Raw genomic sequence first — 6,780 nt, 5'->3', positions numbered from 1 at the left:
CCCTGGGAAGGGGCTCTTGGAGGCCCTGCCGGTTCCGCCTGGGGCTCTGCTTCTCCCAGCTCCTCCATGTCATTCTTCCTCTCTCTGCAGGTCAGTTCTCTCTTCCAGCCATGCCTGCTTCTGTGCCAACATTTTTCAGATGGCTCCTGGGACCCCAGTTACAAGTGCTCAGTACTGGCGGTGAACTGAGCCTCACCACATTCCAACTCCAAATTTCCGGGGTGGGGGAAAGAAATGCACAGGGAACCACTGGGAACCAGCTGGGAACCACTTTGGTCCAACCAACAGGGTCCCAGACATGTCCTGGGGGACCAGGCCATGCGGCACAGAGAAGTTGAGATGCCCCTAGGAGGCCCTGCACATAGCACAGAACAGCGTTTGTGGGAGTCGGTGTCACTCTCGTCCAGACACAGTGACATTGAGACCTAGGGAAAAAGTGCAAGTGCATCAGCAAAGCTGGCTCCTCGCGCTGCCAGCAGCAGTGCTGCCCTGGGCTCCCTGTGGGCCCCTCCCCTGGGGTCCACATGACAGCTCTCGGGCCTGTCCCCTCGGCACACCCTGCTGTCCCGCTGGGGTGGGAAGCCAGAGAGTTTTCTTGGGTCCTCCCCAAGGACTGCTCAGTTCTACAGCAATCCGTGTGACAGGATACCCCTGCTGGCACCTTGGGACCCTTTGGACGCATGGCACAGCCAAGGCCAGAGGTTCCAGGAGTGCAGGGGGGAGGGCAACAGGGCTGACGTGACCCCCTCCGGTGAGGCAGAGAAGGCTCAGCGGGTCAGCGTTTCCTGGGCACCTGCCAGTTACGGGGTTCTGACCTCCACGTCGAGGATGAGGGTGAAGCTGTCAGCCCTGCCTGCAGACACTCGCCATCGGCGGGGAGTAAGGACAGATGCCGGCTGGATAGAGCCGGGGTAGCGAAAGGTCTCCGAGTGGCCGCGTGACCTCGCTGGTGAGCCCCCGGGGCGGGGCGCGTGGAGGCAGGCAGAGGCAGTCCAGCAGGGATGCTGGAGGCGATAGACGCAGGTGGGCACAAGCGGGGCCGTGGGGAGGGAGAGGGCACGTTTGGCACCCTGGAATGTAGGACTCACAGCCACGAGCGGGAGAGCAGAGGTCAGAAATGCAGGGTCCGGGACGGCCGGTTAGCAGGCTGGAGAACGCCTGGGCCTAATGAGTGCTGGGAGAGTCGAAGCCAGGGGTGAGTTGGCAAGGAGAGCCAGTGAGGGGGGAGGGGTGGAAGCAGACACACACACAGACTCTGGGTGGTGGGAACCACTACAGTCCCGGCAGCGCCTTGGGAGTGCCGTGGGCCATTCAGGAAGAAGAAGCCAAGTGCTTGTCTGAGCGTGTGCAGGGCAGCGGGAGATGCAGGAACAGATGTCTAGAATGTTCGTAAGATCCCAAGGGCCGGCGCCGTGGCTCACTAGGCTAATCCTCCGCCTTGTGGCGCCGGCACACCGGGTTCTAGTCCAGGTCTGGGAGCCGGATTCTGTCCCGGTTGCTCCTCTTCCAGGTCAGCTCTCTGCTGTGGCCAGGGAGTGCAGTGGAGGATGGCCCAAGTGCTTGGGCCCCGCACCCCATGGGAGACCAGGAGAAGCACCTGGTTCCTGCCTTCGGATCAGCACGATGCACCGGCTGCAGCGCGCCAGCCGCAGCAGCCATTGGAGGGTGAACCAATGGCAAAGGAAGCCCTTTCTCTCTGTCTCGCTCTCTCACTGTCCACTCTGCCTGTCAAAAAAAAAAAAAAAATCCCAAGGGACTTGGTGGCTCATTTGCCAAGGGAAGGTGAGAGAAAGTGTCACACCGGACTGACAACATTGTACCCATGTCGGGAATGGGGTTGTCTTCATGTGGCAGGTGTGGGGGCAGCCAGTGGATGCCGTGCAGCCGTGGCCCCCGGGCGGCTCAGTTCTCTTCTGGAAAGTCCCTGAGAGCCCTCAAAGGTACACCCCGGGGGGATGTGCTAGAGAGAGAAGGAGGAAAGAAGGTTCCGCTGCCAGCCAGGAGCTGCACTGTTCTCGAACTCTCAGAAACGCTCCAGATAGCCCAGGGAGCTCTGAGAGAGGCTTGCAGGGCTGGGCTGTGTAGGGAGGGGGCTCGAGCTGTCTATACAACTGCACGTGTCCTTCCGGGCATGGCGTCCGGGGCACCAGGAGGACAGGCAGAAGATGGGGGGATGACAGTGCCGCCCTCGCTCCGGCCATCGGAGAGCTGAGCGAGGGCCGGGACCCTGTCAGGAGGTCGGGCAGACAAGGCAGCTGTGTGCATGGGAGGGAAGCTGCTTTGTGGTTGTGTGCGGTCCCCACAGAGACAGATGGACCTTGGCTTGGGTGAGAGGTCAGGGCTCGGGTACACGCCCGGGGTCACCTGCCAGAGCCCCGGACCTGAGAGCACTGTTCAAGTTCATTCTTTGAGGGCAAAGTTGACAGCATTCTCCTCTCAACCAGCCTCTCTGCTGGGACCACCAGGCTGGGGGCTGAATGCTGGAGACAGGAGGTGTTTTATAATTCACCAGCTTACGATGACGGACACCTAATTGCTGGGAGTGGAGGGGGTGGGGAGGCTGTTGCTGAACGCCAAGGACAGGACGCGGGGTTCGGCTGATGGGCACGCGACCTTTCCCTTTGATTCAGGCTGTTTTCTTTCCCTCTTTAACTACTCTAGGTGGGGGCAGTTGTCTTCAGAAGGGCCTGTGTTACTTGGGATTTGATCCGATGCTCAAAGATCGGTGCCTACGGAATGCTAAGGAGTTGCTCACGGAGCTGCCTGTTTGCTCATTCTGGAGCTGCAGAGCCAGGCCAGACAGACTCGACTTCTGCACTCAACCTCCAAGAAGGAAACCAGGAAGGTCCCTGGGAAACAAGGACATACAAAAGGGACACCGAGGGGCCGGCGCTGTGGCATAGCGGGTGAGGCCGCCGGCTGCAGTGCTGGCGTCCCATGTGGGTCCCGATTTGAGACCCGGCTGCTCCACTTCTGGTCCAGCTCTCAGCTATGGCCTGGGAAAGCAGAAGAAGATGGTCCAAGTCCTTGGGCGCCTGCACCCACGTGACTTTTAAATAAATAAATAAATCATAAAAAAAAAAGGGACACCTAGCAAAGACTAAAGGTCGTCCACGCTAAGGATGCAAGCAGACCGTGTTCATCCAAATGCAGGTGTTGACCCCACCACCACCACCAGGGGATGCTGTCAGGCGGTGGTGCACGGGGAGATGAGGCTTAGTGTCTGCAGAGGCCCGAGAGGCTCCTTGCCCCTCCTTCGGTCACGAGAGGGTGCAGTGCGAAGGGTGCCACCAGGAACCGAGAACCGGGCCCTCACTGGCTCCAGATCTGCAGGTGCTTTCAGCCTCAGAACAGGGAAAAAGAAATTCCTGTTGTTTCTAAACCACAGCTCCTGGTACTCTGTTAGAGAGCCCACACTCTTACTCACCGGAGAGGAGAGGCGGAGGGAACCCCTGGAGAATTAGCCACAGGAGGCACTCAGTGAGGAGGGCCAAAGGGAGGGGGTGTGGCTTCGGAAGAGGAGCAGGCCAGTGGGCGGGGCGGCTGTGCAGGATGCAGCAGGTGAGGGCAGGGAGGCTGGGCAGAGCTTTCCCACGCTCCTCGCTCCTCCGTGAAGAGGAAGCAGAGGAAAGTGCGGGGCACTGCGGGCCAGGGAATGTGTCAAGACAGGGCAGAGTGGACAGAGGGCAGCTGGGAAAACTGCTTCTACTTTATTTTAAAAATCCCTCTGGGGCTGGTGTTCTGGTGTACAGGTTAAGCTGCCGCCCACAGTGCTGGGATCCCATATGGGCACCAGTTGAGTTCCAGCCGCTCCACTTCTGATCCAGTTCCCTGATGATGTGCCTGGGAAAGCAGTGGAAGATGGCCCAAGTGCTTGGGCCCCTGCATCCATGTGGGAGACCTGGAAGAAGCTCCTGGCTCCAGACTGGCTCAGCTCTGGTCTTTGTGGCCGTCTGGGGAGTGAACCAGTGGATGGAAGACACTCTCCCTCCCTCCCTCCCTCCCTCCCTCCCTCCCTCCCTCTCCTCCTCCTCCTCCTCCCTCTCTGCCTTTCAAGTAAATAAAAAACAATCAATCTGGCTGGTGCCACGGCTCACCAGGCTAATCCTCCACCTGTGGCATCAGCACCCCGGGTTCTAGTCCCGGTTGGGGCACTGGATTCTGTCCCAGTTGCTCCTCTTCCAGTCCAGCTCTCTGCTGTGGCCCGAGAGGGCAGTGGAGGATGGCCCAAGTGCTTGGGCCCTGCACCCGCATGGGAGACCAGGAGGAGGCACCTGGCTCTGGGCTTCGGATCGGCGCAGCACCGGCCGTGGTGGCCATTTCGGGGTGAACCAACGGAAAAGACCCTTCTCTCTCTCTCTCTCACTGTCCAACTCTGCCTGTAAAAACAAAACAAAACAAAACAAAAACAATCAATCTGGACCACCAACAGGCTGATGGAGATGTAGATTTTGGTATATTCATAAAACGGAAACTTGGTAGGATTTAAAAAGTAATGAACTCTTGCTATAGACACATGATTTGCATGAATTGCACAGACATAATTTTGAGCAAAAAATATAACTGTGTGTTTCCATTTATGTCAAGGTCAAAAACAGGCAAAGTGATACATAGAGACTGGAACTGCGGTCATCTGGGTGGGTAGCTGGCGTGGATGGGGAAGAAGCACAGGCAGCATTCGGCAGTGATGTTAGTGATGTCTGCTATAGAGAATTCACCAAGCTGCACACACCTGCATAACCATACACTGTGTGCCTTGGTCTTTAAAGTCTTTTTAAAAAATGGATAGGAAATAGGCACTGTCCAGTGTTATATAACAAGCTACTCAAAACTTGGCCACTTGTTTATTTATTTATTATTAATTTATTTGACAAGGTAGAGTTATAGACAGTGAGAGAGAGACAGAGACGGAATGAGGGAGCATCCAAGAATGTGAGGCTGGTTTAGAACCAGCTCTCCCCCCAGCCCAGGACTGAGCGGAGCAGCGTTCCCAGGGGCTTGGAGACTTGGTGGTCAGCTGCAGGGACCCCCAGATGTCTCTGCTCTAACTCCCTACATCTGTGAATGGGTAATGTCACATGGCAGGGGGCAGCAAGGTGGCTGATGAGTAACTTGAAAATATTCTGGACTATCCAGGTGAACACAGAATAATCAGAAGGGCCCTGTAATAGGAGGCAGAAGAGCCACTGGGCGAGTGATGCGGCAGCGTGCAATGGGCGCGGTGGGCCGTGGCTGGCTTTGAAGGGGGGGGGGTGGCAGGCCAAGAGCCCAGTAGCAGGGGCAGCTGGGAAAGCCAAGTCAGATTCCCCTCCAGAGCCTCTGCAAGGCTGCGGCCAGAACCACACCAGTTTCAGCCCCCAGAGACCCACTCTGGATCCATGTGGGGTTGTCTGGAGCTGCTACATTTGTGGCAATCTGTTTCAGCAGCAACAAGAAACTAACACAGTCTTTGTCCACCTTTCTGGTGTTCCAGCTCCTGATCCACGCCTGCTCTCATCAGTGCTCGTGATCACTGTCCTTACTTCTATATGACCCCGATTTTTTTTTTTTAAGATTATTTGAAAGGTAGAGTTACAGAGAAAGGGAGAGGTCTTTCACCTGCTGGTTCACTCCCCAGATGGCCGCAACGGCCGGAGCTGAGCTGATCGAAGCCAGGAGCCAGGAGCTTCTTCTAGGTCTCCCTCGTGGGTGCAGGGGCCCAAGGACTTGGGCCATCTTCTACTGCTTTCCCAGGCAATCGCAGAGAGCTGGATCAGAGGAGCAGCCAGGACTCGAACTGGCGCCCATAAGGAATGCCGGTGCTGCAGGTGGAGGCTTAGCTCAGTATACCACGGAACCAGCCCAAGGCCCCCAATTTTTTTTTTTAAGATTTATTTATTTGAAAGTCAGAGTCACACACAGAGAGAGGAGAGGCAGAGAAAGAGAGAGAGAGAGGTCTTCCATCCGCTGGTTCACTCCTCAGTTGGCCACAAAGGCTGGAGCTGCACCAATCCGAAGCCAGGAGCCAGGAGCTTCTTCTAGGTCTCCCATGTGGGTGCAGGGGCCCAAGGACTTGGGCAATCTTCCATTGCTTTCCCAGGCTACAGCAGAGAGCTGGACCAGAAGTGGAGCAGCCAGGACATGAACCAGTGCCCATATGGGATGCTGGCACTGCAGGCAGCGGCTTTACCCACTCTGCCACAGCACCGGCCCCAGGCCCCAATTTTTACGTGCGAGTTTATCATCTCTCCTTAAAGCCCTACATTTCTTGAAGGCAAGACTTACACTGTGCTTTGGTTTGTTTTTAAAATATGTGTATGAAGCGCCAAATGTGTGGCTCATTACTATGTAGCCATTAAGAACTTCACCACTTGCCATTAGAAGCAGCCAATTAAACAAACAGGAAACAGGAAAGGGCTGATGGGAAAGAAAATATGGGATCCCACGTGTGCCTCCTCCAGCAAACGGAAGCCTGAGAACCAGGCCACAGCTGGCAAGGTCATGAAACAAAAGGACTCTCAAAAAAGACCTAAGGCCTCTGAAGGGATGTTTTTCCTTCTGGGGCAGAGAGAGGGAGAAGAAATCTTTCAGAGCTGAGGAGAGGGGGCGTCCCCAGGGCCCAAGATGACCACCGAGCTCCCATGAGCAGCAGCAGCCTGGGTCATGCTTGGTCATCAGACCGCAGGCTGGGCAGCACTGCTCAGCTCCGAGGCCAGAGGGTTCCTGGCACCGCAATGCTGCCTGGTCCGCCCCACGTGTCCTGCAGGGGCTGATGGCACAGAGAGCGGGTGGGCAGGGCAA

The sequence above is a fragment of the Oryctolagus cuniculus genome, chromosome 7 (assembly GCF_051225735.1).
Source record: "Oryctolagus cuniculus isolate XC-2025 breed Fujian yellow rabbit chromosome 7, ASM5122573v1, whole genome shotgun sequence".
Lineage (NCBI taxonomy): Eukaryota > Metazoa > Chordata > Mammalia > Lagomorpha > Leporidae > Oryctolagus > Oryctolagus cuniculus.
Note: the sequence above shows the minus strand (reverse complement) of the source record.